This window comes from Artemia sp. Qi Xiang Cuo, chromosome 14 (assembly GCF_049724085.1).
Source record: "Artemia sp. Qi Xiang Cuo chromosome 14, ASM4972408v1, whole genome shotgun sequence".
Taxonomy (NCBI): Eukaryota; Metazoa; Arthropoda; class Branchiopoda; order Anostraca; family Artemiidae; genus Artemia; species Artemia sp. Qi Xiang Cuo.
The window spans coordinates 45,221,179-45,233,597 of record NC_142807.1 but is presented as its reverse complement, the minus strand read 5'-3'; the positions used below and the strand labels follow the sequence as shown (position 1 = coordinate 45,233,597).

The 12,419-nt window shown below is 37.2% G+C and overlaps 1 long non-coding RNA gene across 11 annotated transcripts in view; it reads right to left on the bottom strand.

Moving 5' to 3' along the window:
* LOC148944516 (uncharacterized) overlaps positions 1-12,419 on the bottom strand; it is a 368,975-nt gene that overhangs the window by 327,116 nt on the left and 29,440 nt on the right. For 6 of the 11 annotated variants that reach the window (XR_016142850.1, XR_016142851.1, XR_016142845.1 and 3 more), the window contains one exon: positions 8,996-10,179. The exons of 3 other annotated variants lie outside the window; for them this stretch is intronic. This is a non-coding gene — a long non-coding RNA (uncharacterized LOC148944516). Of the gene's footprint in view, positions 1-8,192; positions 8,495-8,995; positions 10,180-12,419 lie in introns of those variants that run through there. 2 more of the 11 variants (XR_016142847.1, XR_016142846.1) reach the window with 1 other exon arrangement.

Here is a 12,419-nt window from a genome sequence, read left to right as displayed (position 1 = left end):
CTCCCATCCCAGACGGGGACGACCTGTTTTCCGTTTAGCCCTAGATGGTTGGCCGAAAAGAACAATCTTCGGCAATCAATAGAAGGGGCGGGGTTTTACTTAATATTTTCACATAGACAATTAATTAGTTTTTATTTGAGTATAATCCTGTCCTATGTTTTGGTTGGGGGAGGGGGAGTTATCCTTAATATCATAGAAGCTTGCCTGCAAATAACCTCGGCTAAAACCCTTTTTAAAATTTCTTGTTGTATTACCACCCATCTTGAAAGCAACACTGATGAATTTCCTCGTCTTGGACCGCGTTTTATAGCCCCTCAGAGAACAAAGCAAATTACCTGCTCCATTACCCACTATACGAATAACATTCTCATGATAATGCTGTTTGTTGCATAACGGGAATCCCTTGTTCACCATGAAAAATTGATAGATGTTTAGGCCATATAACGACTCGCCTTTGTTCTTGTTGAAAATCAAAACGTAACAGAAATTCCTCTGTCTGTATTAGCAGCAATGGAAATAAAGGGCCTGTATGTAAACCAGAAAAAAAAATATATAAATATTGGAATAAGATCAATTTGGACTAAGTCCCTATTTTACTGGCGGGGCCTAGGGTTTCTTTCCTATATCCTTGGGTTTTTTGAACAATTAATATAATTATCAAAGAAAACATCCAGTATTACGTAACAAACGCATGCATCTTGAAGAAAATCAATAATACCTGCTGGTTACTAGGGGCCTGGAACTGGTTACTATGTCGACCGTGGTATTTTCATCAACACTACTAACATATTTACGTGCAATCAGATTGTCAAAAGGGTGTATTGGCAATATTTTAGGAACGGCTTAGATTATTAAGTTGAAACTTACAGGGTATGATAAAGGAGATAGTAAACAGACAAAAAGGTAATATATGCATACTACCACTACTGGTAATACTCCTCCTTCTCCTACTACTACCATTATTAATACTCCTTCTACTATGACAAATACTACTACTGCTACTACTACGACCCTGGGTATGAAGGGACTATTATAACAGGGAATATTAGAGGGACATTGAATTAAGTCAAACACGGATCTTAGGCATATCAGGAGTAACGTAGCTTGAAGTATTAAGTTGAGCTTACTTAATGGTATCCCAACCGACATTTGCCTTAAGTTTTAACTTAATAATATCAATCGTTACCGGGGTGTCGCAGCTACGCCCATTTTACAACCGGATTGCACATAGTATCTTTAATTTCAACATCATCTTCAACATTATCTGACTGTTTTAACTTAACATTCTTCCCTAACTGTTCTTGGAATATTCAAGATATGTAGTTTTGATAACCTGGATACATACAGTGTCTTTTGAATTAGTCTAACCTCCACCTTGACATTCCCTGGAAGTTTCAACTTCATACAAGTAGCCGTTCCTGAGATCAATATAGATACGCCTAGATACGCCCTTTTGACAACCTAGATGTACCTGGTGTCTTTCAATTTACCGTAACATCCCCCTCAACATTTTCTGAAAGTATAAGCTTAAAAGCCTCAACATTTCCTGCAAGTTTCAACCCAATTTTCTGAGAAATTTCAAACGTAACTTTCTAAAATTTTCATTGTATATGTCATATAATCACCAGCAATTCGGTAACTAAAGGGATTGTAAATTTGCTTTGATAAAGCAAAACTGTAGGAAAAACATTCCCCTTCACTAAGCATACAAAGAAAATACTTATATTACTAACCTCTTCCAACGATACAATAAAATCCATACCGAAACTTCTTTGGCTAGACATATGAGTTCACAGTTCAATCTTCGTTCTACTAAATCTTCGTTATACTGTAATGGTCTTTTTTCCATATCTTATACCCTCAATCAAGGCTGTAATGACTACATCGTGCTCTCTTTATATGTCCACATGGCCGGGGCTCATCGGATTCATTGTGCTGCATCATCGACAACACGTACAGCAACCATGTCAAATCACTGCGGTATGCCTGTTGTCGGAATAACGCCAAGAAACTTTCGAAAACTAAGAATTCAAGGTATAGCAACTGTTTTTTTTTTTTTTACATAACCACCTTTTATAGAACTCTCATTATCTGTCCAGATGTTCGGGATATTTCAAAACGTAATATGTCTACAAGCGGGGTTAGTAGGTTCAGTTGGCTCTAGCATACCCCGTATATGTTTTGCAGTCCTTTGAGGTCTCATTTGTTATGAGAAAAGAGGTAGCGCCACTTTCCCTACAGGGGAGGGACTACTTTGGCTTAACCCTAATACACACGTAAAACCATAGACTGACCCTGTCTCAACCGGACTGCCTGACAATAGTAACAACATCTTGTCTGATGTGCCACTTCATGATTGAGCACTCACGGAAAAATCCCAAAGGCACGACCATTTGCGGAAGTTGATTAAGATTCCATGCTTATCCAATGCGTATTTTGCGTCAAATACAGCCAGTTCTATGTATTATTGCAGCATCCCGTCTGATATTTGCAACCAGCTTACTTCACTGTTAGGTGAACCATTCAGGTGCTGTGGCATATCTATATTCTCTGCGACCACGATTCTTTCAGGATCCTACAACTAAAAATTTATATACAATATTGACAAAACGATGAGGGGATGCCTACTCCCGATATCTTGACAGGGTATCAGCGTTGGTATTTGCAACCCCTGGGGGGGGGGGCTACTAATGGTGAGATCGTATCCTTGTAGGATGAAAATCTACCGAACTAATTTTTAGTTCTGGTTTGAATCACATAGAGTCCCCGTAATGGATCATGGTCAGTTCCGACAAAAAAAAACCTTGATCGTAGAGTACTGACTCCTAGAAAGTGTCAGTTTCCTGCTGATGAAGCCCATAGGATATTCCTCTCTATCAGTTTATTGGTTCAGGACTGCCCCCAGTCCTATAACGCTCGGGTCTGTTTGTAGTATGAAGGGTTCGTTATAGTTTGGATTTCTCAAAGCCATAGGTGAAGGCGAAGCCTCCTTCGGGGACTCGAACACTGGTTTGCGTTGAGCAACTTCACTGATTCGACAACCACTATGGTCTTCTTTTCCGTCATCTGAAGGAGTTGTTCAGCCAAAGTTACGAAATTTCGGATAAAGCGGTCATAGTATCTAACTAGTCCCTAAAACGCTCGAACATCCTTTTTCGAGATGGGTCTTGGATAATTGAAAATTTCCTGGACCTTGCTCATCGATGTTTTAACGACACTATTTCAAACTGTATGCACCAATAAATCCGCTTCTGTATCGCTGAACTTGCACTTCCTTGGACTGGCTGTCAGCCCTGCCGGCCGCAATCTCCGTTGCACCATTTCGATGGGCCGCAGGCGATCCTCAAAAGTATCACTGAAGATGGCAATGTGATCAATGTAGCAGCAACAAAGCTTCAAATCTCAGAGAACAAGATCCATGAGCTTTTGGAACCATCTAATTGCTCCTTAAATCCAAAATGGAATTACGAGAAGTTTATATAGACCATTTGGCATCGCAAATTCTGTCTTGTGTACCCTATTGGATGCATTCTTATCTTCTAGTATCCTCGAGTTAAGTCCAGCCTACTGATAAACTTAGTCATTCCCATTCCTCAAGGATCAAGGTTTGAGGTAGTGGGTAACAATTCTGCCTTGAAATTCTATTGAGCTCCCAATAGTCGGCACAAAACCGCACCATCCCATCTGGCTTTGGTACCAGCACTATCGTTGATGCACAATCATTCTCCGGTGCTCTTATGCTTCTTCTAGAAGGTTAGCCATTTCGGTTTCTACCAGGTGTTGTTATATTGCTGGAACTCAGCAGGGTTTCTTCCACACCTATAGGTTCGTGCCGGTATCGATCTCATGCATTACGAGGTCGGTTATCGCAGGTCTGTCCGAGAGGGTCGTTCTGTATCTTCTCAAGACTCTAGCTAATTGTTTTTTCTGGTCGTGACTTTTCTGGTAAAATTCCATTCATGGTTGTCTGGATGGCTTCTTCGAAGTGTCCATCATTTCCTGCACTCTTATAGTCCGTCCTCTCTTCCATACCTATGTCCCCATAGGTGTCTGCTTGAATAAATAGATTTCGTTTGGATTGGCCCTGTGGTACTTTCTAAGAGTGTTTACGTGGGAAAGTTTCGACTTCTTTTTCCCCTTGGGAAATTCTGCCACGTCTACACTCCACCCTCCCGGCTTTCTTTAGGATCTTGAACGGACCTTCCCACTTTTCCTTAAGTTTGCTGTTTCCACGGGTAATAGAAGCAGCACTTCCTCTCCCACTTCAAACTCTATCGGCTTCCGGTTAGGATCATACCAGGTCTTCTGTTATTCTGACTTAACAATAAGCTTGTCTGTACAGTCTTGGTCAATTTGCTAAGTCGTTCCTGCATATTGACTATGTAACTGACTATATGAACATTTTGATCGGATGTCTTTGTGGAGAGCACTGTTGAAAAGGGTGCGGGAGGTGGGATATTTTCTTTAATTACTTTTGACTTTTAAAGGAGAACTAGAACTTTCGATTTTCATATTAATGAGTCCCCCCAGAAGTTTCTATGCCACCCCTTCTATGTGAAGTGGCTATAGAAAAAAACTAAATGATGGATTGAAGCCTTATGGCTCTTTACTAGAGCCAATATTAGAGCGTCGCTTCTGATGAAGATATTTTTAGACTTCTACACTGAGAAGTTCCCAACTTTGTTTTAATGACTAAAAGATTCCAAAGTACCTATGGAATCCCTCTTTGCATGAAATCGTTTTCCTTTTGACCCAGAACCGCACCCATTGGAGCACGAAAGTCTACTGCATCTTAGCACCATGAAAACTTCCACTCACATTTTGTCCCGAACAAAACTTGAAGCGAGAAACAAGGATTCCACTTATTTTTATCCTCCCCAAATTGTAGGTTAAGATCTTCGGTGTGTTAAGCAGGGCAAGAACTACTTAAAAAATTGTCAAAATCCATTGTTCCATTAAAAAGAAATTTTGACGGATCTTGCCCTAAAATTCTGTATCCTAAAACGCTCAAAGTAACTATAGAATTCATCAAAATATCCTAAAAAAAAAGAATAAACTAGGCAAACCGAAAGTTAAATTTTCTTATCAGATACTCATAGAATTAACTTTGCATGACTGGAAAGCTTCTCTTGGTATCCCTTACTCATTTCTTGAAACTCAATTATCTTTGTATCTTGTGTTCCACCAATGCAGATTAATTGATTTACCCCTTGTAATTTCCCTTCGAAATAATTTACAGTCAAATAGAAACTCCGTAGCTTTTCCTTCAAAACTCTCCGTTTTTCAGGATCTTATCTCATTCAAATCAGACTATTTCAGACAAAAAGGGAAGCTGATTTCACTGTTTCATTCTTCGGTGGTAAGTGATGATATATCTTTCTTAAAAAATAGACAAGAGGTTTATACATGACAAGACACAGAAGGATACAAAACATAAACATTAATGCAGAATGAGTGATCCTAAAAAGACAGCCTCAGCTCACCTTTTGTGCACTTCTTTTATTCAGTTCTTTGTAATTTTTATTTCGCATACCAATGTAGAACCAATATCTATTAAAATGAATAATCCCTAATTGGAATTTCAGAAAAAGGTACACTGTGTCAAGCATACCGCAAGAAAGGATTGTTCAAGATAGGATAGATTTCATCATACATGATTTCATGCACATGTTTGAACATGAGAAACCATCTCTGAGAGTAGAGCACAGAAATGAATAGAACACTTTGGGAAGTCTGGGAACATGTCAAGCATCAATGTAGTTAGTAAAAGTAGTTCATATTCCTTAAGAACACCTGAGTACGCGTCCAGCTAAACTTGTTAGCAGGGTGGGACTTCCGTCCAGCAGTGTACAATATATTCTCGACGCAGGCAGGGTAAGTCTTTCGGTATACCATAGACATTTGCAAGAGGGTGCACATAATTCTTGCTTATTGTTCAGTTCCAGCAAGAGGAGCAAAGCTACTCAAACCTTTTCTGAGTAAGGTTAAGGGGAATATGTAGAAGCCATCTAATTCTTCAGAAGCTCGTTTTACGGTGATATCTAAATTTCAAAAAATTGCCCTGTTATAAATTTATTTCAAGTTATCTTGAGGACAGCGATCTGTGAGGAATTTATATCCTTTGTTTGTGAGAAATCCGTGGCCTATTACTAGACTGAAGGCTGTAGAGGCCACCAAAGCTTTTCCTGATAGATAATCTTACTCGCACTGATTATATAAATGTGCTAGCCACGTCTTTGCAGGAACCACAGGCATGCTCAGATAAGCCTTAAGACGCCACCAATGCATTTGGTATGAAGATCAGTACCATCAAGACCGCAGATACAGTGAATACAAGAAATGAACAAGATACCTAGCTCCTGTTATCACTTTCGGCAGACGACAGGCTGAAACGTTTGGCCACCTCCTGTATCTTGGTAGTTTACTCCCCTCTACTTCTTATTACAGCTTTGATGGACAATGGTGACTTTTGCTTGCTAGATTTGCCTTCAACAAGCAAACCTTTGAAAAAATAGCCATCTCTCATTCCAGCTCAAGCTACGCCTGTTTCACGGCCTAGTCATTTCTATAGGTATCCATGAATGTGAAAAATTAACACTTAGAACCGAAGATGGAAAAAAAGCTTCTAGCATTCGAAATAAGACACCTCCATCTAATTACGAGAATCAAATACACTTACCACATCAAGAATGTGGCAAGGTTACCAACTCGACACATTTTATGTTAAAAGAACACATTCCCATGTGCTGTAACGCAATGACATAAAAGGGCAAAAAAGTGACACATTTTCCAAATTTTGGATATAAAAGCGCCAAAAGGGAGATATTTTATAAATTTACGAAATAAGACGAAGCAGTTCCAAATGGATATGTTTTTCGGAAAAAAAAGAGAAAACGTCAATTGCCACCAAAGTAGTGCTTTTTCTTCTTTTTTTTTTTTCTTTTTTTTCTTTCTTTCTTTTTTTGAGCATCCAGGTTTTGCCAGAAATATAAGTAAAGGATTTTCTCTGAGCTAAGGGATTTACATGTTCATATGAGTTTCATGCTTTTACACTAATTCATTTTGCATGAATATTTTATATGGATTTGTTTTCACTTTAGTTATATTTGATGTTAACTGGGCGTTTTGAAAGAGGTTTAGAAAGTGTCTTTTGGTAAATACTACAACTGGTAAAAAAAAAAAAAAGTTGACCTCTAGTTTTTGAGATTTCGAGATGGGCACATTTTAGCTAAAAATAACACATTTTTTGATAATCAGGGAACACATTCATGGACCAAAAAGCTGGCAGCCCTGGAATTTGGAAGTGTGCCAAAAGCTCCAATTTGCTGAAACCGTTCTCAGCAGAGTTAAGAAGTAATAAGTGCATGCAAAAGGCCAGGTTAAGCGCATTCAGTCAAGCCGTGCTACAAAAATCACCCTTGAAGGATTTCTTCATGGATTTTTCCCACGAGGCAGGCCACGAAAACAATGGACGGAAAACTTCGACGTGCAAATATGTGTGATATACATGCGTGATATACGTGCAAAGCCCTTACACATGAGTTGGAAGGAATCGTGACCCCACATCATCCCTGAAGACTTCGTGAACAGCACTCAAATCTGTAGTCAGATCTAGCTCAAAACTGAAAAACTACAGATACTGAAAGTTGAGATTGTTTTTTGTTTTTGTTTTTTTAATGTATCATCACAGAAGGAAATATTAAGAAAGCTAGGTCACGCTTTACAGTTGAAGGATGACTGATTGCCAAAAACTATACTTTTTGGCTATCCATCCGGGGCCAAACAAAAAGCCGGTTGTCCTCAAATGAAGAGGGAAGAGGGTATAAGGAAGGATTTAAAAGAAACGGGAACTTCATGGGAAGAGGTAAAGGGTGAAGCTTTTAATTGTTCTTTTACTTTTACGTTACTTCTGTTTTTTGATTTTTGCTTTTCTAAATCTGTGTTCATTCCAAATTTATAAAAAGAACAAACAGTGCATTTGTTGTAGATTTTTTTATTTTTATGTCTGGCTTTGTTTTTATGTCTAAGCGCTGTTTTGTAATTGTTTTCCACATTTTGTTATGTCATGTTTCATCAGCAAGACTTGAGATCTTTCATTAAGAGAACCAACGCCGTTACTATAATTTCAGCTTTTATAATGGCTTTAACGCTGACATTATTTTTATATCAGACAAATTCAAATGGTCACTTACTTATCATGAGTCGTGAGGCTGCTTCCTTCTCTACTGAAGATACAGATAATTTTTTTTTTTGTTCATAGGTCTCATAATATGGCATTGCATTTTCTGTTGGTATGCGCCCCGATGCCAGGCAGGAAAAAACATAGGTATCCACATAAAGCTTATAAAACCAGAAAAAATTGTTTTTTTAGGCTAAAGATAAGATGTCATGTTTCATCAGCACGACTTAAGATCTTTCCTTGAGAGAACCAACGCCGTTAAGATTTTCAAAATGCTATCACACGCTCTAATGGAGCCAAATTCGCTTCATATGTCTAAAAGAACACAAAAAGCAAAACAAAGAAACAGATAATACAGCAAGAAAAGAAACAACAATCAAGCATAAAAACGGCCAATAAAATTTAACACCAAAAAAAAATTCCAACTTCAAGAACTAAAATGAACTTTGTGTGAATAATGTCAAAAACAGAAACAGAAAGGGTGGGTAATAAAACAAAATCACAGGCAAGAAGAAAAAAATTGCCGAATTCGTATTCAAAGTCAAGTATAATAAAAAAAAACACTTAAAATCAAGTCAAAGTAACTGTCAAAATGAAATATTTACAATTAAAGAATGAATTACAATTAAAGGTCAAAGGATTTAAAATTAGAGGTCAAAAATGGAATGTAGCATAAATAAATATCACAAAAGGGCAAAATAAAAGGGACCAAAGATAAAGAGAAAACAAAATTACGTATGATTATTGCAACCATACACCATCAACAAAAATACGGGAATTAATAGTTATTCTATGTGTAGGATCTAGATAAGTAATTATTATGGCACTCCAGAATGGAGGGCATAAAACTTTTCCGGAGCCTCTCAACGGTATGGATGGGTGAATACGTTGGAATTGCCAAGGAAGCTAGCGGGGGAGTTGGGGTTTAATGGGGTCGTGTAAATCGGGAAAGATGTCCTCAGTACAAGGATTAGATTTTGCGGATTTAGCAAAACGCAAACAAATTTGTCATATCCTTTCTTTTAACGTGGTAATACGTGCGGATTTAAGGAGAAATGAGTATGGAATTTTGCTCTCTTTGTAGATGAGCCTGAGCGAAAACTTTTGGACCGACTCAATTTTGTCGCTAAGTTCGCTTGAAAGATGCAAATGCCAGACCGGACGTGCATATTCCAATAGCGGCCTGATAAACTGTAAATAAACGCGGAGAGAATGCATTTAGGGCAATTAAATCTGTTTAAAAGTTTAAACATAGATAGTGAAACATTTGCTTGTTTAACAATATTTAAAACATGCATGTCACTTAAGATTTCTTGAAATTCCGACACCAAGGAGTTTAACGTGTTTCCCAAGCATTTCGGGTGGGATAGGGTCAAGGAAAGCGGGAGTGGATTTCAAGAAATTTAACGTCATTATATTTGATTTAGTGCAATTTACTTTCATATTTAGGTTCTTAGCTTAAAACAAACTTTCAGTACTTTCTGGAGTATGTTTGCGACGAACTTTGGAAAATCAGGCTGGAGCAGCACCCGTCTCTGCGACAATCCTACAAAAAACACTCTGAGTTTCTTCAAAGCATATTGATATTGCTGCTAATGTTAGTTTTTAATAAGTGCATGCTTTACATCCATGTTATCCTACTTTCTGAGGATATTTTCTCCTTGATTCCACCTCGTTCGAAGAAGCCAGATTAAGTAATCTCCTTATTTATTAAATCCTCCAGATGGATTGCGATTCAGAACATTATCAATTCCCCTCATAACTAGTTGACTCGTGTAGCATTCTCCGAAAGAATTATTTAAATTTGATCTTTCAATATATTCAAAAAAAAAGGTTCAAACGTATAAAATCGATATTTACAGAAACTATCAACTTCGCATATCAACATTGTTGTAGGACTCACGAGATTTGCTATAAAAAAAATGTTTTGAAATCAGCTTGATGCATAATTACCAAAACTATCAGCGTTGCATACTACTCTGGTTGTCTTACGCGATTCACTATAAAAAAAAGAAAGTATTGTGAAATTTGTTTTGATGCAGGTTAACCCTAAGGTCCTACAAAAATGCGTTTTTTTTAGCGTTTTTTTCCTATTTTATGATATTTGACGTGCATGTGTAGTTATGTAGTCTATGTTCAAAAAATTATTCACCATCACTGTTAACTTCTGAGCCATCGTTGCAAAATCAAAGTGTATGTTGTTAGTGGCAAGTTTCCTTCTTTTTGGCAAAGAAACCAATTAAACAGACTCTATGGGAGGTATTTCTCCTTGCCAAATTTTTTACAGAGTTTCCATTTGTCATTATCTTCCAATTTATATTATGATGGCAGATCACAATATCCAAAAAGAGAAATGTGAAATTCAACGAAAATGCAAAAAGCAAGAATGAAAAGAAACCTGATTCAAGTTAGTTTACACACATCTACTTGAAAAGTAAATTCTACCTGATAGATTAACACATGTTATATTTAGTCACGTAAATCTACCTCTGCAGTTTTCGTATTACATATCAAACAGTGGTCTAGCATCAAAGTTCTTTTTTATATATTTGTGTCTCCAGATCTGTAACTAAGAAAGTTTAGAAAAACAAAAAGTTCAGGAGAGTAAGAGAATGAACAAGGTCAATAGCGTCGCAGTTCCTTTGCTTTGAGGTATTCAAATCAAATAGCTTTCTAAAACTATTTAAATTGAGAAAGTCATTTAAAAGTTTGAATCGATAGAAGGAGAGCTTGTATGTTTTGGTATTTGACTCCCGATAGATAATTAAGCACTTTACTTGGTAGACAGGTAATTGCTCTTTTCCATTGTCTTCTTCTTTGCGTTTTTGGAAGCTTCATCGCTCCTGGAACCATGCATCTTCCTTCTTCCGTATACTTAAGCCGTCTTACTTCTAAATGTTTAGATATTTTTCTCATATTCCTTTCGATCGGGATTCTGATCAGACACAGCTATTATCTATTACTTGCTTTACGTTATTATTATATGTTATTTGATACGTTATTTGATACGCTATTATATGTTGTTTGATACGTCGAATCGTTTCCCATTGATGTATTTCTCCATATTTTAACTGGGTGCATCATCAAAATATCTTTGAAAGTTTACGATCAAATGTAACTCGTACTGGCAATGAAGCAGTCTTTTCCTGTTCTAATTACTCATATGAAATACAAATTCGGGCAATCTTGGTATGTAAATGGACTGTTATGCCCCAGTTATGACATACACAGTGTCGATTAAAAAGCTGAGGTGTAATTCTAGCCTAAGGCTTTTAGGCTACTACAGAAGTGGAAAAATTAAGATGGCGAGAAGTTAGTTTGAAATCTTTTATTAACAGTAGTGTATTCAAAAATTGATCAACTAATACTCTCTCTTATTATCTTTTGTCAGAGTCATCTTAAAGATAAGATAGCTAGCATTCCGAGTCTTCATCTAGTTTAAAAAATTACGCTTTGCTCTGATTGGTCAATCATAAACCTTAAGATTGATAGTTTAACATTATTCTACTCCAAAAAACCACGAACAAGATATATAATTCCCGTGTTGCAGAAGTGTACAATATCGTCCACTAATGTGACTATAATGTGACGGGAATTAAAATTATGGGATTCATCAAAATCCTCTATTTACAGACCTAGCTCCCCGTTCCCATACAAAACACTATTTATTCTTAGTCTGCTCCAGGAATATCATCTCCTCCAGTTAATAGTAAGAACTTTTTAAATATAATGGGGACAAGCAAATGATATGGCAACTTCTAAAGGGCTTCACCGAAACTCTAAGGGCTGTATTAGACAGCTCATCATGGTTGCCAAATAATAATGGATTATACGATACGGTTTAGAATATTAATAGTGAAATGCTTTTGGATATGGTTTTTTTTTATATCTAGCTATAAGGTTTATGAATCGAATCGACAAAGAATCGCCAAGGGTCGTCTTACCGTGTGTGTGTCTGGTAACATTTTCTAAAAAGTGATTTATCTATAAATGAAGAAGATTTCTTGAACTTCTGGTATTCCTTCTCCCCCCTCCCCCTAAGAAGAATCACGCACTCGTGCTAGTTGTCCTTAGACCTTAGATCCACCTGTGCCTCCAGAGGCACCCAGGGCCTCTGTATTTAAAAGATTAATTCGAGTTTCTGAAGGAACGGGAACAGGATTTAATTCGAGTTTCTACTGTCTTTAATAAACGGTTCTATATGAGAATATACCACTATGACAGATACGGCACCTTTTTG